Source organism: Caloenas nicobarica, chromosome 4 (genome assembly GCF_036013445.1).
Source record: "Caloenas nicobarica isolate bCalNic1 chromosome 4, bCalNic1.hap1, whole genome shotgun sequence".
In the NCBI taxonomy this organism is placed as follows: Eukaryota; Metazoa; Chordata; class Aves; order Columbiformes; family Columbidae; genus Caloenas; species Caloenas nicobarica.
The window spans coordinates 23,130,043-23,151,867 of record NC_088248.1 but is presented as its reverse complement, the minus strand read 5'-3'; the positions used below and the strand labels follow the sequence as shown (position 1 = coordinate 23,151,867).

At 36.4% G+C, this 21,825-nt stretch overlaps 1 pseudogene; it reads left to right on the top strand.

Moving 5' to 3' along the window:
- Nucleotides 1-16,497, top strand: part of LOC135988187 (uncharacterized) — a 31,296-nt pseudogene extending 14,799 nt beyond the window's left edge.
- Nucleotides 16,498-21,825: the final 5,328 nt, after the last annotated feature.

Below are 21,825 nucleotides of genomic sequence, written 5' to 3'. Positions count from 1 at the left end.
GGTTCCATGGTTCAAATTCACCAGTTTAGACAGAATGCCATAATAATCTGAATTGAACAAAATACGAAACATCCTTTTCCACTCTATCATTTCTGATTCACAATAGGATGATCAGATTCTATTCTTCCCATTGATGAATGATGTCTGTTTCAATGTTCCAGCATGCAACTGTAGGTGTTTTTCCTGTGCTACCTTGTGGGCTTGGCAGAAACTTCATAGATGGTCCAAAACAACATCTTTAATCCACTTTATGTTCATTCTTAAGATTAAGCGTTACCACACTGCCTGGTCTAAAGTAACAGCCATTAAGTTTCTGATGTACTGTGACAACTCTGTATCATGCCAATCAAAATCTCTTCATTATTTCTCTGTATTCCTTTGTTGTTTCTTGATTTTTACTGCAATTGTGAATTATCTGAGATACTAATTGTTCTGTACTTATTGTATTTAAGCAGTGTCCAGCATCACGGGGCAACGGGACCAAGACTGAGGTCTTGAGTTTCTGTGAAGTGATAGCACTAACTATAATAGCTGGCTGAATTTTTTCTTTGGTTGCAACCTAATCACCTCTTCCACTCTTAGTCCAATTTCTTCTGGGCCCCAGTGATCTGTTTTGGTGTTTATTTGTGTGTGTTTGTTTGGGGCTTTTTTGTTTGTTTGTTTTTTGAAACTTTGGGACAGAAATCCTAACAGTCTCTTGAGTCATCCCAGACCTGCATTCCAGCTTCTCCCCAGTTTCAGAAATGCTGGAAATGTTACAGATTTTTAAATGATATTTTGAATAGTTTTACATTCCTTTTGTAGATTAATCTAATTATTATATCCTGTGCTAGTAAGAAAATTTAAGGTATTCACAAATAGGTCTTGGGCCCTGTACAAAAGAGGAAGCAGACTAGCAGAGCTAGAATGGAAAAAATTAGTTTGCTACCCCTGATTCTGGAGTAGCTTTCCATGCAGACATTATTCTTAAATAAGTTACTTTTATTCCAGAATAATTATTCTGCTCACAAAGCAGCATTGGCTCTGAGACAAAGCTGAGATTTCTAACACTTTGTAAGTTTATCTCTGAATTCCTGCTGTGCAGATGGCACAGTGGGCTGGGGAGCAGCAGGACTGGGAAGCAATAGAGGAGTTGGCAGGTTGGTGAAGAAGATAACAGGTGGCTTGTGAAGTGGAAGCAAGGTCTTTATTGCAGGCCACCCCTGTCTCAGGCAGAATAAAACTTTGAATTCAAGGCGGGGAAGCAGCCTTAGATGAAAGCATATGCAAAAAGCTTGACTATATACTGGAGTCTTGAAAGGTAGTTGGAGAAGTAAAGAAGAAGAACTCTGAACTTCTGGATGACCATAGGTAGAAATTTTAAATCTAGACAAAAGAGTGTTTGAAGGGTAGCTGCACAGTGAGATGGTGGACCAGCACGAATTGAGGGCTGTGGAAGAAAAACACTATATGAGGTTTCAGATGAGACAGCTTGGTGTTTTCCCCCAGCCCCCACTTTCAGGAACCTTATCAGAGTACACAGCCAATTAAATTCCTTTTGCAAGTGGGAGGCAGGAGACTGAACTCAATTGGCAAGTGGTTCATCAGAGTGTGAAGTGGGAACAGCTCATTCCAAATCAAACACATGCTTCATTGCACTGTTTTATATGGAAGATTCTGAGAAGATAAAGCCATTTGACTCCTTTGTTATAGCAGTCTATCAAATAGCATTGTGAGTATAAATTGTAAAGAACCTTTGCATGTATTTCTCACCTCCCACTTTTCAGGGGTTGGTGAGATGATTTTTCTTCTTAAAAGGGAACGCACTTCAAACTATGTGGTCAACTTACTTAAGAAAGTAAGGTAAAATATACCTCACTTAAGAATGATACTTACTACTTAGAAAGTAAGGTGAAAAATAGTTTTCACACAGCTATATTAAGCCTTATGGGTGGCAGTCTGCTGATCAAAGGTTTATCTTGTCAAAATGTTTGGTTTTGAAATAACACTTGTAGATGTTTGAAACTTGATCCCTGAATATCAGTGATATTCAGTGAACTGGTCCTGGCACATGCTGATCACATGCATAGTAGGATTTTAATTTTTATTGTCAGCTTATAATCAGAATTACATACTGAAAGGCACACCTGGAGGCCCTGAGTCCCTTGGACAATATCTTGATAGCGTTTGGGGAATCTCATGTGAATTACTGAGATACACTTGAAGTAGCTTAGAAAGTTATCAAGTATCTATCTTGTTCTTGATTCATACATTTATACCAAGGCATGTGCAAAGTTACTTACTGTGGTGCTGGACTTTTGCCCAGAAACTCATTTTTGGAGAATGACTCTTGAGGTCTTATGTAGGTAGTATGCTTATTGCACCTATATGTCCACTCCTTTCTCATGTTTTCTCTCAGACAGTTGGTGTTAGCATCCAGATGGCATTAAAATAACTAGTCATACCTCAAGTGTGTGAGAAGTATAATTTCATCGTCATATTAAATCATAGATGATAACTTTATTAGGCATTCACTTGTTTTTAAACCATGTGAGCTAAAATGTAGATTGCCTTTCAGCATATGCCTTACATGCCTGACGGGGTTTCCAAATGGATGAATGGGGTTGATAAAATGGTAGGCTTTAGCTACTCTAGTTCTGGGAGGAGCAACTTCAGGACTCAAATCTCTAGATCAAAAACAGAGTGATGACCAAAATATAGCAAGCTAGGAGAAAAAGACAATCAAACTGGATAAGACTGCTCAGTGGTGATACAGAACTTAATAAATAAATGACCAAAGAACTATAGACTTATCGAATGACACACTAAATAAGTCTATTCATGAGCACGTGCATGCATTTTAGCCCTCCCACCAGATAACATTTAATTGCGCTGGTGGCTGATGATCCTTAAACATAGAAGGGCGTGCAGAGCCACATCTTCTATTTGCAATAGCAATTGCTTGAAGTGGAGTAGCAACTTCCTAAGAAGAATATTTTTCTCTAACAATTGAGCAAGTCATGCATCACTGATCGAAATCTGTAATACAAGTCAGCACAGTGACTTGCGGTCTTTAAAATCCACATTCTTCGATTAAAAAATGATAATCTATGTCTAGCATTCAGGCTCTATGTGTGGACTTGCTAAATGGAATGCTTGAAAGGGTGATATAGTTGTACTTAATGCATTGCTGAAAATTATCTAGCCTGTACCACATCTGACTTTTTCAAACAAAATCATGGTTTTTGTTCATCAAAACATTCTGGTAATTGAAAAAGTAATGAAAACGTTTGGTGGAGGGAATCACTCTATGCACGTACACGTGAATGAGCTTCGCATTTGGCGTTTTCACACAGGCAAGAACTTGGAATCATTGTGGTTAGGTTTCTGAAATTGCTAATCAAAGGGAGTACAAAACACAGGAGCAGGTTGGGTATAGAAAGGAAAAGAACTTAGGACTGAACAGAAGACATCACCGTGTCTGTGCACATTAAGGCAAGTAGCAGCGTGGAGAGTGGCTACGGTCAGAAGTTAGTGGCAGAAGCCAAGTGCCTCAAGTCAGAAGAATCAGTGGAAGTGTTGGGAAAACAGCATGGCTGGGAGCTGGGCTGAAGTATCAGGAAGTTTGTAGAATGGGGTAGGGTCTGAGGTGGTAGATAATAGGCAAGGCTATTGTACAGTTGAATATGAGACTCTGGTTTGAGTAAATGAGACTAGGGAGCAGGATCTGAAAGATGATGTAGCCAAAAATACGTGGAAACATGCAACCCACAGGACTCACTTTTTTGTGAGTTGGATAGGAGCAGATCACCTGTCAGGCATGTAGTCTTTCCTTCAGCTGATTGAATGTGTCAGGTCCTTAACTGATAGGAAAACTCCTGAGACCAGCTGCAGCACTGATAATCTAATTGGAATTTACTAAGCATAGCAAAGTACCTGTTTAGCTTTCTGTTATGTTATAGTTCTTACTACCATGTGTCTTGTGTACACCTGTGTCTTAAATACCACATAGCAGTCATACTGTCCTAAACTGAAAAGGAATCTAGAAGGTGGTGTATAAGATTGCCAAAGGTGGGAAATAGTTTCTGTCATAAAGCAGACTAAATAAGCTGGGAATCGTCACCAATACAGAACATTTCATGCTGTGTTTACTGATAATGGATATCATATACCATTTTACCATCCAGTGATTCAGTATCATAAAGTGTAGGTGACAGATTTAACAGATCAGGAATAAAATCTTGAAAGTAGGGGAAAGACTAATAAAGAATAATATACGTTCTTCTAGCTCAAGAACTAGACGGGCTTGATGAAATCATTAGGTAGCAAATTTGAAACAAAAATACACAAATCTTTTTCATCTAATGCATAAATGAATTGTAGATCTGGCAGCTGCAGGTGTTGCAAAACCAGAAAATAGAAAATGAATCAAAAAGGGATTAGACAATTCTATGTCTGATTGGTTATTCAGTAGCTATTAGACATAAGGATATAGATGCTGCCTCTAGCTCAGTGACTAAACTGCTGATGACCAGAATTCTATAATGGAGACAAATCACCCTGGAAGTGCCATGTTTCTTATGCCTGGCTATACCCTTTGTTGGCCATTGTGAGGAGGAGCATTTTGGGATGGGTGGTATTTTGGTGTGATGTCAGATATCTGATCTTTAACATGCTTTGTTTATCACTGTGTTTCAGGAACACGGGAATTAAAATGGTAAGGACGTCTGAAGGGGTTATAGTAAAATGCTTCAGTTATATGCTGGTGAGTTTTTTTTAATTGTTTCCTCTGAGTCTTTTAAAGATGCACATCCTTTTAAAGAGGTAGCCAGATCAGAAATGAATCACAACAAAAACCAAACATCATGATCTATACAAGCGATAGAAAATGTTTGTGGGTTTTGTGTTTTCATAATTCATTAAATGAAAACTCTGTTAGAATTATAAGGTAGCAGGACAGGGAGTAGTCATTGAGGAGATGGAAAGAGGAGATCAATATTTACGCTTTTCGAACCTATACATCTGAGCATAAAGCAAAGTATTGCTAGGTTCATCCCTAACATTTGCTGTCACTGACTAGGTTTGGTTTATTTCCTTGAACTTTTTAGTTTTACTGAGTAAAGCTGTTAAGTCCTATCTAAATTTAGAACCTTTTAAAGTATACATACAGTTCTTGAAATATAAGGCAGATATGAGCTATTCAGTAGGTCTTTGTTCTGTCTTTCCAGCTTATGCTCCACTTCCAAGCCAACAGAAAGAAAAGCACTGCATCAAGTGCTAAATTAGAAAGGAGAAATACGAGGTGCTTTTTACCTATTTATCTTTTGTAAAAAATGACAGCAGATGAAAGTGATTTACTTATTTTCAAACTTATTTTTCAATGCTTTTCTTTTGGAAATTAATATTGCAAACTGAAAAAGGCATTAGAAAGCATGAGTGGGTCTTAGTCATACATTTACACTATTTCCAAGCAGAATCTATAGATTCTTAGTGTCACTGAGTTGCAAAACCTCAGAATGGTGATTCTTGGTTCTTCTGTGTGATGAATAAGATCTATTTGTTTGATGTGTATTCTAAACTCTCCCGTTAACATCATTGCCTTCTCAGGAAACCAGGCAAATTTTAATACCAGGCCCCGAGACCAACTAAACTGGGCCCACTGAAGTTGGAAACTGTCTTTAGCTGGAAGTGAAAGCTGTTATGCCTGGCCTTATGGCTTGTCTTTTATGCCTCCTTGTTGTTTCACTGTCATATTTTGTCTTCTGTTTACATTCTGAGTGAATAATCTGGAATGTATCTTTGAGTCTAAGCAGTGTTTCATCATCTTCTTAATTTATGTCTGCATGAATTGTAATTAGCTGGTCATCAAAATTCTACTCAGCCATACATTGATTATATATATGCATATCTTCAGATTTTATTTGTAAAGTGATAATTTCTGGATTGAGAACATACTGACACTTATGAGTAATCACTGGGCTCCAGTTCAGCACTCCATCTGTATTCAGCAAAACACTTAAGCATATGCTTAATTTTAACTTTAGCTCAGGTAAGCATGCAATTGCTTCCATCCAAATTCAGCATAGCATTTTAAGTACATACCTAACTTTAAGCATATCCTTTATCCTACTAAAGCTAAAATCAAACAGAACCTTAAGTGTCTTCATGAATATGGATAACTACTGAATGAGATTTGATGAAATGAACTCTGTTGGCCATTAAATAATAAGAAATGCCTGGCCATGATTTCAAAGTCCTATAGGCAGGGAAAGTATAAGAGAGAAATAAAACAATCTATTTGTCTTGAAATTCTAAAAGCTAAGTTGTGTACTGCTGAAGGTATTTTACAAATGGGGGCAAGGGAGTGTCTTTCTGTCTATACAGAAGACTGTGTTGGTAGGAAATCAAGACTTCATTCATAGTGTTTAATTAAATTCAGAATGTTCAATAAAATTCTGCTTCATTCTCTAAACAAGGTGTTCCAGATAATGTCCCTAAATCTGTCTGAAAATACAAATGAGAGCACAACTGGTTACAGAAACTTAAAAAGAAAATGAGTAAACTGTATATGGGTGGTAAGGATATTACAGCTTATAGCACATTTTCTATTATTTTGTTCTATTTTCAGTGCTGAAGCGTTTGATTCACATCACCATTCTTTTTTTCAGTCCATTTTCACTTTTGCTGCTTCAATCTCTACAATCTTTCTGCAGTATTTATGTGAAAAGCTCTTTGCATTTTTTATTTCAGATCCTCTTCTATTGCAGTTCATGAAGTCTTTCAACAGTAGGCTGTTAATCCTTTGCAGATTAATATGATTTCAGTGATAATCCTTTCATTTGTTGAATTTTTAAGACATATAGTGATTAAAGAAAGTGCTTGACAGATTTTCCATTGGAGTAATACAAAGCAGGTGGTATGACTTTAATGTATGTTGGTGGCACTTTATGTTACTCATTTGTAAAATTAAATTTACAGATGAAGCAAATAAGCCTAGGGTTAGTTATTGGTCTTTTCCCTTTGATATTACAGTTCAAATCCAGCCAAGGGAAAAAAAAATATTCGGGGCTTGCAGACAAACCAGGACTAAAATATATGTTTGAATACTCTTTTCATAACTCCATTGCTGCTTTTCATCTGGACTGAGTCAGGTTGGGTTCTATCCTGATATTGTAAAGCATCAAGTTAAGTCGTATAGAGAAAAGGCAGGATATAGTTTAACGTGTGAGATTTGCCTTCAGGTAGGCCATAGGATGTAAATTGTATACAGGAGTTATTCCAGCTCTCTGTAAAAGGTTTATTTATGTCTCCATTTAACTTAAACATTTGACTGAAATACTCTTCCCCGGTGGAACCAAAGTCTTGAATTATCTCACAATAATGGCACATGTAAGTCTCTTGCCACTAGGGTTTTTGGTTTACTGTGGATTCCCAGGTCACTGTCCATGATTGTCCTTTTCATCCAATTCTTTACTTTGTTTTTTGTCTTCTTTTTCCTCTGATATTTCCCATGTTGACTTATTTCTCATTTTCTTGCTCTTCTATGCACACTTATGAAACAAAAGACAGGAAGAGAAGGAATAGGTATTAAAATATTGTGATGAGTACTCTTCTAAGCCACGTTTTAGTTAAGATCTCAGAAGCAATGCTTCAAAGTTAATATACAAACAGCAGAAATGCTTTTTTAGCTAGAGGTCTGAAAAACATTCAAAGTTTATTAAAAACTCTGTTTAAACAAATAGACAGTAGGTGTAACCTATCATAGTAGGCTGAGTTTTTGCTTTTATACACTGCAAAATATATTAAAAACATATTTATATTTTATATACTCATAGATACTTTAGGCAGGAGGGAAAGGAAGCAAACACCACAATTCTTCAGGAAAATCAGGTCCTGAACTTGGCAGACCTTTAGCTGATTTTGTCACATATTTGAAGCTTTAAAATTATTTGGCCTTTGCAACAGCCAAAATAAGTGTCCTTTAATCATTTCCAACCTATTAACAGATGGGCAAACAGCTTTTATAAATGGGGCATGGAAAATATTCCAATATCAGCCAAAACTAATTAGTAGCAATATCTGAACTAAAATTTATAAGTGATGGAATATATATTAATGCAGATTAACTGTTGGTTTGATAGAAATTCCTTTTCAAACATCATGCTTGGTATTTGTTCTGCTCTAGTATGTCCTAAACACTTATTAAATAACACCCACTTTTTTCTGTCTAGTTATATTCTTCTATTAAAACAACAGGGTTTTTTTCCTGTAAAAGTTTTCATTAAAGATAGTGTAACAGAGAGAAATCATATTAAGCAAGAGGTAGTTCAGCGTGCATTTTATGTGGCATATAAGAACAGTGTTAATTTGAAGCCACCCTTAAAATAAATCAATCTTTAAGAACAGTACAAAATACTGATATAAGACATTATTTATACACCAGTACCAGATCATATTAAATATATCTTTACACAGCACTATTAATCAGAATATGTAAATTGAATGAAATTAAATTGTGAGGTTATAAAAAAATTACCACATGTATAATTCAGTAGGAAGAGCCATTCAATGCATTGCCATCAGATCTGCAGAATTAATTTGATTTTACAAAGACATCTGTAGTGCAGACAGCTGCTGTACCTAAGTGAGGATTTGATTGTACACTCGATCTTTCAAACAGCCACTTGTCTATATCATTTTTGTTATCATGGATCTAAAAAATCAGAATTGTTCTGAAACATGTGTTCATAAAAAAAAAAAATCAGAACTCTCTGGTTTTAGCAAGACTTTCTCTGCTTCCGTTCCAGTGCCCTGCCTTCCTCAAATAACCTACCTTTACCTCAACTTACATAGTGTTTTGAGGGTCTTGCTTTGAAACATCAAGCTATATCTAGAATCTGAAACAAATCTGAAAACGATGTTAAGAAAACATTTAAAATTTTTCTTCCTGTAAGACAGCACAAAGGGACCTTCCCTCCCAACACAGAAAATTACCTCTTATGAACTTTTTCTCAAAATTTGGAAAAAAAATAGAAGAGAAATACTGTTTATTTTCTACATGCCCATGTATCCAATAAGTCAGGTAGTTCCCTTCCTGTCCATCTGACATAATGATGGCCCTTGCTCTTCGAAGACATTGGATTTGATCAGTCTAGAGATGTAACCCTTGGATATTCTCGTGCTTGGCACATTCTCCTGTCTCAGACTAGATAGCCAGCACCTGCAAACTGGGCAGACCTGTCTAAAAACCGTTGTGATGATGGGTGTTCTCTGTGCAACCTAAGAAACTGCAATTTCTTTGAAACCCTACAAACGAATTAAAATGCTGTTCTCTGATACATTCTCTGTGGAAAATAATAAATGCACAGCCCCTGCTTGTACAGAGCTAAGTTAAGCTGGTAGAAGTTTCAATTCTTTGTTCAGTGGAGCAGGTTAAAAGCTCTATCAGATTATGAATGGTGAAATTGTGGTCCCATACTGTTAGGTTATATGAAATACCTGGAAGATTTTTTAGCCAGTAGAGAGATCAAGATTGATGGAACAGATTTGTCTTTGTGGCATAGAGTGGAATGATGAATAAGTGCAAATGATAACTTTTAATTATAAGATGGTCTGATGAGAAATCCTGCAGGCTCTTGGCTAGAGTGAAAAAGTGCTACAGAATACCAGAAAATAACAAGTTTGAAATTCAACATCCAAGTTGTTGGGTTGTTTTGTTTTGTTTTGTTTTTTAATATTATAACCTTGCAAACAAACACAACAACAGAGGAAACAAAAAAAACCCACCACAAAACCAAAGCAAGACAAAACCCCTAAACCAAAAAACAAAGCAAAAGACGAGATTTTGAGAAGTACTGAGATCTCCATTTCTCAAGCATTTTATGACTAGCACCTCGCTTAATTAAGACCAGGCATCAAAAAAAAAAAAAAAGTCTCAATTCAATGATATTTCAAACAGATTGGTTTAGTCTTGGCACAATCTGGATGTGGTAAGTAAAATTACAACTGACTTTAAAGCACACAGATACTCATGACCTTAACTGTAAAAGGACTACATCTATTCACAATTGTACCTTTAGGAAAAAAAAAAAAAAAAGAAACCTCTAAATGTGGTCTATGAAAAATCCTCACCTACATTTTAGTTTATGTTTCTACCAGTTAGTCTGCTTGGAATGCAAAATCTAGCATTTTGATTATTCATCATATAGATTTTGATAATTTCCTAAGTTGGAACACAGTCAAATAATGACACAGGAGAACTGTGGAGATCAAACTTTGGAGAGTTTCTTTTTACTCCCTCTGTATCAAGACAAAGTTGAGACCTTTCAGGGTTTTAAACTTACTTTTATTAATAGCGATTTTACTGTAGCAAATACATGTACAATTAAGGTTATTGAATATCTTGGCTTTTCTGGTATTTCTGCTGTCTTGTTTTGTTGGGAAGATCTCCAATACAGCGTTTCATGCTGTGTTCTTATGAAAAGGATTGGTTTCAATACATTCATGTGTTCTTGTAAAATCTTTTATTTTGGGGCCGTGGGGTGGCAGGAATTTCCTGGCAACTTTAAAGAATACACATTAATAAAAGTTATGGAAGTTAGCATCCAAATGGAAGAGACACTGAAAGGTTTTGATGTGTCTGTCTACTATAGTCCGTATTATCAGTTCAACTGCAAGAGCTGGTAGGTGAGTTATTTTTTTTTTTAATCTTACTCAAATTAATTTTTTTGAAATAGTGTATTCTCATGCAAAATATGACATTTTGTGCCCTCCATTTTGGACAAAGTTGTACAGCTGAATAGGAATTTAAGTTGTTAATTATATTTAAAATAATAACTTAATCCTTATAGTTTACAAAGCCATGGGCATTGTGTAGATCTGCACAGCTGTAGCGGAACAGTTGGCAAGCAGATTTGGATGCTAATTCTGTAATCGTAGATGGTAAATGACCAACAGTTCCTTTTCAATCTTTTCTAGCTATTAATGTAAATAAAAGGATTCTACATGATTCTGTAATTATTTTAGGTGCACATGACAATTTATCTTCTAGAATTCTGATTCATAGTTCAAGCATTTTTCCACCAAATTGAAAAGCAAATCTTCTGTACTTTAATTCCTAGTGACAAATGCCTTGACCTTCAAACTCAGAAGAAGGTGGAGAAAAAGGGAACCTACCTGGAAGTCTTCAAAGCTTCTCATGATAGTAGAAAGCATTCTAGCAGTAGAGAAGTACTTAAAGCAGTCATTTGCATTCAAAGATATGTGAGATGGTGGCTTGAACACAGGGAACTCAAGAGAGTAAACATTGAGGTAATGTCTTGATTGTTTAATCCATGTACCACTTATGTTCTAGCAGTGTAAGAATTTTTATTACTATTTTGCTATGAAAAATAGAACGCTCTAATATGTACTTTTGCCCTCCACCTCAGAGTTTATACCAAGTTAAAAGAGCTCATGAATATTGCAGGTTGGCTGCTAATGGAGGCTGCATAGCTTCTGTTGAGTTATCATGTTTCTGGTGATGTCTAAGCCTCCTATCTAGGAAGTACACTGTAAGAAAACTTGTACCTCGCTCAAATAAGTGAGGAAAGTAGGAACTAGGTCATCCATTAAACAATCCATTTTATTTGTTTTCCAGAATCCTAAAATAGGGTAATAAAAATCAGGTCATATCATTTGGTAATTATCAACTTTTAAAAATATTATTTCACTTTATATACCGGAAGAGAGGGAGTTTTTGCTACTGGTATAATTAATGACGAGGTGATACAGCATTTCTTGATATCTGCTCCTGGGTTGTAGAAAACAAATATGTATGTTGAACACAGAGTTTCTCACCTTACCAAGTTTCATTGTTCCACTTTTCCTCTGCTGAGATACAGAGCTTTGTCTTTCCCCCAAGACTCTGATTAGGTGCAGATAGTATTTCACATAGTACCTGATCTGCTTCTGTAATTTGGGATGAAATGTGTTTGTCTCAAAATAGTTTTATCTAGTCACCTTTGGAAAGGATCGTCCATTATAAGCACTATGGGGTAATTGTTTTTTCGTACCTGTCCATGTGTGTTTACAGGGAAAGGAATTTGTTGTTGCATTCTTTTAAGATTTTCTTATATGCTGCACACCTCTTAGTTCTACCTCCTCATCTGTTTCTGTAGTTGCCCTTCACTTGTTTCTTACACTAGTGAAAGCGAACCATATCTGTAATTACAGTTTACAAGTCACAGACCATCCCTACCAGTTGTGAGGTAGTTCTGTAAAATGATAGCCTGCATTGAAAGTTGAGCTGGCGTTTTGGATCTGTCTATACCACTTCGGTATTTTGAATTAGAGGAGTAGATGGACAAGAAAAAAATGCAAGTCTTCCCATTTTTAAATAGCATTTTTATTTCAATTTCAGCTGTCTGTCTATTCTTAAGTAATATTCTATGTCTGCAACACAATTATTTCAAAGTAATTTTTGGTGTAAGGAAGATTTCCTGTCTCCATATGCACAGCTCCATTTCTAAGATGTCGTTCTGGCACTGCAGAACTGCAGGGTTTAGTTTGAATAAAGAGATTCTTCTGATCACTTGATGAGGAGATTAATTATTAACCATTATAATTAACTATTTTAACTCTTGCATACTGCGCTTTGTGTCATTGTGTTGTGGTAGGTGAGAATGTGCAAAACTGAGTATCATCACGATTGTCTCAACACTTTATCCCTTTCGATCGTTCTTGCCGAGATTTTTTTTCTAGTATTATTGCCCTTTTGTATTTTTGGTGGATTTTTTGGCAAATGAATAGCACTTAAATATCTCCCATGATGAAATAACTAACTTGTACATTTAGAGAGCCTCTTTAAAGAAGATGCCTTTGCAAATTTTTTGAAGCAAACCTTGTATGATATATTTTATTAATGGAACGAGTTTTTACACCTGCTCTTGTTTCCCATTTTCTCATCAGTTTGGCTCTCTGTCCAGTCAAGCTAGTGTGGTAGAGAAGATAGTTGTTGTTCAGCTGTATGATAGAAAATTCATGGACACACACACCAGAATAAATAGCAATGATCAGGAGCAGCATAAATGTCAATAGCTTGAAGGCATAATCAAGAAGATACAGACACGAGGGCTGCTTCTCCTGATACATAAGCAGAGAAATGTTGATAGAAGAGGAAATACTGACTAATTCCAAACCTACTTGTTCCTTAGCTCTGGTTGCTCTTCTCACTACCTTCTGCATTCTTCTGAATGTTTCTATTTGCATAGTCCTTATTACCCCAAGAAATGTAGGAAGATATTATAGAAAATAAAAAGCAGGTTGGACTTCAAAAATTAATCTAAATTTCCTTTTTATCTAATCCATTGCCCTTCAAATATATCTTCCAGAGTAAGAGGTGGCCATCCCATCACAGAGTATAGTTAAGGTGAGGTGAGAGCATACACTAGAAAATAGCTTTCCTGATGGGCAAAAGCTGAGAAAAAGAGAAATAGTATGCATTTTCAACCATGCGTCAAAACGTAGTACTGCAAATTGGACTTAGACAACCATTTTAATAGCTAAGGGTTAGAAATGTACCATGTAGGATTTTTTTTTTTATTTGCCTTCTTTAAATAGGCATTAGCATTCCAGAGAAATAAAAACGAACCACCCATTAAATACTGGGAGTAGATTCTAATTGATTTCTACGCCTTTTGAGCGTGATATGTATTAATTGTTTATGTCTCGATTCCTATTTCCATTCAGTCCTTTAATTCTCCATTCATAAAGCTTGATACTTCAGTATAAAGTAGGAGGATTGTAATACTTAATTTGAACATATTCAGTGGGTAGGCTTTGAGTTCCCTCCAAATGCCTTACTGATGCAAGTCATGTAATGAATATATCTCTCAGAAAAAAAAAAAAAAACAAAACTTCTGAATATTCACAGTGTAGTCTCAGTTTTGACTTCTAAAATACATAATCAGGTCTTATATTCCTGACATAAAATAGGAAATATATATATATGTAATGTGTATATATATATATATATGAAATGTGTGTGTGTATATATATATATGTATGAAATTTGGTTTTCCCCATATGTTAGGAAAAAATATCAATGAAACTAGTTAATTCCTAAAACATAATCCATATCCTCCTGAAAAAGCGTATTCTTATCCTAGGCTGCAAACTCACAACATACTGTCTAATGCTGGCTGACTGGAAAGTACTACTCTTCATATTGTAATGAAATACTGATTGATGGCTGAATCACTGATGCTTTAAAAGGACGTCTTAAACTTATATATTCAAATCTTCTTTGTAGATGTGATAGGATGTTGTAGCCCAATGTAATGTCTTTTTTGGTTTTTTGTTATTTTGTCTTTGCGGTATTCAAAACTCAGAGTGCAAAGTCTGCCTTAAAAGGCAGATGCTGTTTTTCTGAAATGTTAGATTGACGTTCATTTGCTCTGTTTTGATGAAGACAGAAAGAGACATCTTATATATGCTCAAGCATAATATAGAGTGTAATATGATCTATTACTGTTAACCCTTACAGGAAAACTGATAGTTTTGTTAGTTAGTAGTAAATCAGCTAGACTAGTATCTTCTGTCCCAGGAAAGATTTCTGGCACCAATTCCGCAAAAATCTGTGAGTGAGGTAGATCAGCTGAGATGTTCTGCGGACATGAAAGTATAGGAGACTAAAGTTTTCAATTTTAAATCTGTACTTTTCCTTCCCTGAGGAGTACAAAATAAGTCACACACTGCCTATTTCTGAGTTAGTGTCTTTGACTGAAGCTATATTATTTAATATATTGAATTCGTCAAGAAAATAATTGACTGTTAGCCTGCCAGTCTAAGTCCTGCTTCTTCTTTTTTTAAGTGGCCACAGCAAGGCATCTATGAGCATCTCCATTACCATAATACTAGGGACAATGCCTTACACTATGAGTTTTCCCCTTGCCTTTTACCCTTGGGGAAGCAGTTTAATATGCTCCTTTAGGTAGGCTGAGTGTATCTGCCACATAAAGAAGAGTATTAACCACTATAATAATCTGCTTACCTTAGACTTCTTCTACCAGTCTAGTTCTGCAGGGTCCTTGACCTTTCCATATTGAAAAATTTTGATATGGGCAAGAGATGTTTTTCAGACTAACCTATTTCCCCTTGCATTCGGTAAGGATGGTGTGTGAGTTTCACTTTAGTGCAAGAGTAAGTCAGTGGCAAACTATCCCATCATATGAGCTCTGCATAGGCCTAAGTTTTCATACAAAGTTTATCAAGCATATTAACTTAATTCTGAAGAACATATTTCTAAAAATGAAGAAAATATTATGAAAAAATATAACAAAAAAGATGCCTAATAATGTATTTTAAATATGTATCTGATGGAAACTTCTTTTCTTTAGTTTATGAAACAATGTTTTCCAAGAGAGAGTTTGGCAAATAAATGGGCAGAAACAATCTGCCTGAATTTTTGAGAGACCGTGGATATTCCATACCTGCTAGTGGAATACAGCATGTCCTCTAGCTGCTCTGCCCAGGTAAGTGTTTTTTAAAAATACTTTGCAATGGTACAGAATTTCTACTGCAGATGATGCAGGCTTAGGATTCTCCATGGTGTTGGGGCTTGTTGTTGTATTTTTCCGCCTTGCATGAGTAGACAAGATACTATTCTTAAAAGCATAGTAAAGACAAACTCTACCTGATGATGATCATTCTCAAAATGGAGCATTTTATCATCATGCTTGAAATTAAGTACATTTTATAGAATTCCACTCTTTCTAACAGTGCTGGAATACAATCCCATACTATCTTGGAATATACTTAAGAGGGTATAGAGCAATTTTATGGCAGGTCTGCATTTGCAGGTGTCTCCAGTCAAAACATTTTCTCCCTTTGTAAATTCAGTGATGCTTGCCTTCCAACATCCTTAAACAACTCAGCCCAACAAACGTTTACAAACTTTCATGGAAGAATGTTTGTAAATAAAGTAAGATGTTACAAGGCAAGAATCAAGATAGCCTACACTATAAAATGAAGGTGGATAATTGCCCTTTAAAAATAGAAATAAAATTGTAAGCAATTAAGCCCTTCAAATAAATCTAGCCTCACCTGCCTTCTGGCTTTTCCTTTTCCCAGGGCAGTCAGCAGGGGAGCCTGCGATGCTCCACTCTCGGTGCAGAGCAGCAGCTTGGGGCAGTTGCACACTCCCCATGAGATCAGGAGGTCTCAATGGGGCAGTTGATGGCTCTTTGGCACCCTTTGTGCCCCATCGGGTCTGTCCTCACCCACTCACCTTAGTCAACTGTTGACAGTCGCGTCTCCGCACTCCGGGGCACCGTGACTGATCCAGGAGGGGCGGGAACCCCAGTCAATAGACAGAGTCCTCAGCCAAGGAGGTGCCCCAACCCAGAGAAGCTTCTGGACCATGCTCGTAATGACCACAGCCAGATCCAACCAGGCTATAGAATGGGGTCCCTGCCGAAGACTCCCTTGGAGCGGTCTTCTCAGAGCAGCAGGTCTGTGAACAGAGCCCTGACCATGTAAGATGACTTCCCGGGATAGAGAGCCATCCTTTTCTCCTTGGTTAGTGATTATGCTCTTCTGTGTATATCTTTGAGTGAGCCCTTGCCCACCTCACCTGGGCAAGCGATTATTTCTTCTGGGTACCCTTGAGTGAGAGAGGCCTTTTTCTGAGTGTTTTGCACGCTGTTGACTATCAGTCTTGTGTGGTCCTATACTCATAATATCCCCAACTGGTTCATCGAACCTGCAGTTTACTACACATTGCCTTAGTGCTGACTGATTCTGGATTACCCCCCAGCTTGCACTGGTTTCTGTCCTTTGGTTTCAGGTCCAAATTAAAGTCGGTTTAAGCTTATTATTTACTTGGAGTCGTTTTGATGTGCCTCTGTGACTCAGCTACTGGGTGAGACTTTTTGCAGCAGCCTCTTCAGGCACCTCACAAGTTGAGGTGAGAGATGCAACCTACTATTTCTCCTTTAGCACACTTTTGTAGCACGCTTTTGCTTTGTACCAATGTATGTAGGTGCTATGAACTACAGCTAGCCTAAACATCAATTTATATTATCTCTGTATCTTCCTAAGTTTGACAGCCATCACATCTAGGAGATTCTTGCAGACAGTGATCTTCTTTGGAGGTGGTAGTTAATTTCATGTATGAACAATTTCAAATAATGCTTTTCAAGTACAACTTTATTTAGCGAGAGAAACCTGTGTTTACTTGGTGCCTTCGATTTGTTAATGACCTACATATAGTTTCTTTTTATCATAGTTTTTGTATGCTTCCTTTGAGCCTGCTCTCTGTTCAAGCTGCATCTTCGAGAAGTTAGTCTCTTTGAGTGTCTGACCACACATCTTACTTGCATGTTATTTGCTTCTCTGTGTTGGCTCCTAGTAAATACGATTAATTTCTCATGGAAAAACATGTATTACATGTCATTTAGGTCACATTCCTAAGACAGTGTGAATAAGACCAGGTATTTTTAGTCGTTTGCTCAGTCTCCATCACTATGGTAACAGGAGGAGATTTTGTGACTGTGAGACAGATTTCTGTTTTATATCCTAGATTTGGGAGACTATTGCTACTTTTCACTATGTTCACAGACAGGATAGAAAGGTTCATGTTTCCCTACTCATTATTTAATTTGTTTAGAGACTCTTAGGGATGAGCTGTTGTCAAGGCTTGTTCAGCCATTTGAGACATTCAGTGTGTAGGCTTCTTATTCGTTTTGAGTTCAAAACTCTCCCAAATTATGAATGCATAAATGATGAATAATTGCTGAAACACAGAGATGTGCCTGTGTCTAAAGGGCATCCATAACATGATTTCGAAACATGGAAGCATTTTGCATATATGGCACTTACCTGCAAGTGCACTCTCTCAGTTTTATAATACAGATGTCATTATTTCTGAAGATAAGATATTAATGTAGTATAGTCTTGCAGAATTGCCTGGGAGAGACACCACAACAGGTTGAATGTCTTGAATTGCTGAATACTGATTTGATGCAACTGTCTTCTGTGCCAGTACAGAGCATCCCATACCACCAGGCTGCCTGTTGAGGAATGGAAAGATATGAGAGGGGAGGAGTATATCTGTCTGTGCAGAATGGTGGACAGATCTACTGATAATTACTATATCAAGCTTTTTTGGGTGAACATTGCATCTTGTATGGCCATGTGAATGATCCATGGAAGGTTAAAAAAAAAAAAAAAAGGACCCTTGCCATGCGTGGCTATTTAGTCTGAGCACAGGGGAAAAAAAATATTCAGATTTTATCTTGACATTTTTTTCATCTCATTTTACTCTTGCCGTTGTCTTTTTTTTTATTTTATTTTTTTTTTAAATGAATCTAAACACTGCTGAAAGAACAGACCTTTGGAAATAAGTACCGAGATGTTAAATGTCCTGTCACTTTTCCATTTCCGGTAATGAAATGATGAATACTGTCTTTGACTAACAATAATTTAGGCAGGAAAAGCTTGAAGACTTTTTATTTTACATGTTCTCTTCAGAGTTTTAATTACATCAGTCATACGTAACTACAAATCTGATTTATATGGGATCTGCTTATTTGAAGTAAAGGTTCAACACTGAAGACAAGATATTAAAATTATCAGAATAAAGCAAGAATATTTGTAGAAAAATGATAATGTTCATCATAATATAACAAAGAGCTTGCTGTCAAAATAGGAAAGAAGACATTTACAAAATACCTGTAAAATGTGAATTAGAAATATTAAGTGGAATAGAAAAAATATGGAATATATGGAAGGCTACTAGACATACTGGTGTGAGTCTCTGCACTTATTCAAATAAAGGTAATACAATAATTTGACCAAACAAGACTATAGTAATGACACTATCAGGAACTAAAGAAAACATTGGTACCTGGAACAGACTTACCAAAGCTCATAGAGAATGGAGGCTTATACAGAAAAACATGATTGTGATTTCATACAGAAAAACAAGATTATGATTTCATACAGAAAAACATGTTTGTGATTTCCTTTTGAAATCTGCTTTTTAAATTCTGGGGAACAAAAGTGAGCTTCCTTTATGTTGAATAAATTTAACCATAGATGATTCTCTAGATCTATCTGACATATCTTGTTCCCCCACAGTGTGAGGAAAAATAAGTATGTTATTAGCTAAAACACTGCTTACTGAGCATATATAGAAATAATTGAATGGTTTTTCTATCAGTAGTGAGGTTTAGCAGCTGGTTTCAAGAAAAAGCCAATTGAAATTAAGGTCATAGTGCGGTGATTTTTAGATTTCATACAAAAGTAGTGATGCTATTTCATAATATTTTAAACCAATTTGTGCTGCTACTTCATTTTGCTATTGAAAAGCAGAACACTGTGCTACACAGTCGGGAGAAAACCTCACTGCAACACTCCTGTACTTTGTTTGAACAAAATAGGAAGAATAGTGGTAACGAAGCAATCTATTTTGGCCGCATGCTTTGAAGTGTCCACTGAAATTATACATGATTGTTATGAAAAATATTACTTTAAATATTTTTCAGAAGGTGGTATTGTAGTCTATGTTTAAATATACTTATTTCCCCATTTGATTCAAAGCGCTATATGTTCTATTTAGGGTAAATATTTACATTGCGTTCAGAGAAACTATGCATGTATGTAGGTTAGATACTGGAACTGATTATTATTTTGTTTCTAGATTTGCCGAAGAGTCCAGCTGTAATATCTTGTTATTTAATGTATTTTGCAGTCACTGGAATTACTACTATTAATGCTGGTTGAGGCTGGGATAGGTACATAGTTGTGAGTTGATCCTGGCACCTTTTGTTAAGGCAAACTGCCCATAGTTGCAACATTCTGATAGCTGGAGTATTTTCAAATAAAATGTGAACATGGAAAGGATTTTCTCTGCACTTGGCCCTTCCAAGCTGCCTCTCCTAAAAGTTAGATTTTTCCATCTTTGTATTTGGGATCTTGATAACTAGTCTTGTATTTATACAAAATATCCAGTGTTTAGACTGAGAAGAGAAAATATCCCAGATTCTACTTGAATTTGGATGGTTGCCTATAAGCCATCTCAATTTATATCAGCCTTGCCTCATTGCCGATTGTTCTACATTTAAGGGGAGGTAGTAAACCATCTCTTCATTTAAGTACAAAAGTGTCCAGAGTTTTCATATATTTAAATTTTCATATAGTAGTGGAAGCTTTTAGGTTGCAGACTGATAGGGCTTGATTTGAAACAATAAATAATAGTGCAAAGCAATGAACTCTTAACAGATATGTCAAAACAATGTCTCCTCATCAAAGTCGACGCCATTTCTCTTCTAAGCTGCAGATGGGGACAGGGAGTTGCAGGAGGTCCCTGAGTCTCTGGGGAATGCATCCCTGGATGGAGCTAATAGAGGGTGGTAGAACAATCTCATACTGCCCTTGTTACAACCTGTGGCTCAGAGCTTGACTTCTGCTGAAGCTTCATAATTTTTCAGTCTCACTGAGCTGTTCCGTGATAACTAGTGCCTGTTACTGGGGCTTTCGGAAAACTCTCATGTTTCTGGACGTTGAGCTCCAAAATGGCGTGGCCTGATTGAAGCTTTCCCTGTTGCACCCTGCAATTACTTTCTCTCTCCATTCTTCCTCGCTGTGGTTTGTATTTGTGACATCTTATGCATAAATTGTTAAATATAAACAACACCTAATAGCAATTTCTGTTGCAGTCATGCTAGAAAAGCCTTATGTGTAGAGCAGGACCCTTCTGTGTTGAGTACTGTGCACATTCTGAAGAAAAACATGCTTCCTGCATCACTGATGGGAAATTGCCTCCTAAAACTGTTTTTTCATCAAACAAAATCTTACAGGACAAGCAACAGGAAACTATGGAGGCTGTAATAGGAACAAAGGTGTAATAGCTCTCATGCGTCTGGCAGAATGCAATATTTAGGAGTTTATTTCATTGTACTGTTCAATAATGTTCTCCACACCTATGTGGTAATGAGCCCTGAGGCAGACGTGGCCTATCATTATGGCTATTTAAGCCGAATTTAACATCCAGAAATTGAAATTCCACAGTGGAAGAACTCTACGAGTAAGTTAGTGGTAATGAATAGATGCATTAATAAAATGACTTAATAGAGCTATTGCAAAGCTTTGCATTTCCTACATAATGGTTGCTGGATCAAGGCTAACTGCAAATCTGATCTAATGATCCCTTCAGGTCTTAAAGACTGTGGGTCATTCACTTGCAGTTGCAGCAAAAGGAAATAAAATATGTATGATATACCCCTCTCCTTGACTGCTGATCCTCTCCCAAAAGAATTACAGATTAACATGAGTTTAAAATGTTAAAGAACTCCCATGACATCTGGAACGTTTGTCAACAAACATGCAAGGATCCCTGCTGGATCCAGATGCTATCTAACCAATGTCCACGAGCATCCTTTCTAACCTGCCACATATATACAAACATAAGACTGTGGTTGTTTTTTTTGTTTTGTTGTGTTTCATTGTTGTTGTTTTGGTTTTGTTTTGGTTTTGTTTTGTTTATTTTGGTTTTTTGGTTTTTTTCCAGTTTTTTTTTAAATTTAAAGGAAGGCAAATTTCATGCTTAAGAACTTAATTTGCTTGAGTGTTTGGCTGTTAGCATATAATCACTATGCTCCTCCTGGGGTTGGCAAATCAGAACAGGAAATTCAGTTTGGGTTACCGATACAGCCCAGAGTACCCTAGGCCAGCCACCAACCTTATTTTAATATGATTAACATGTTATTTCTTTTTGACAAAAATAATAGTCCAAAATGTCATTATAGATTTATTAAGACATTTTGATGAGGAAGTGGAGACCTAAACAAAATAAATGACCTAGTT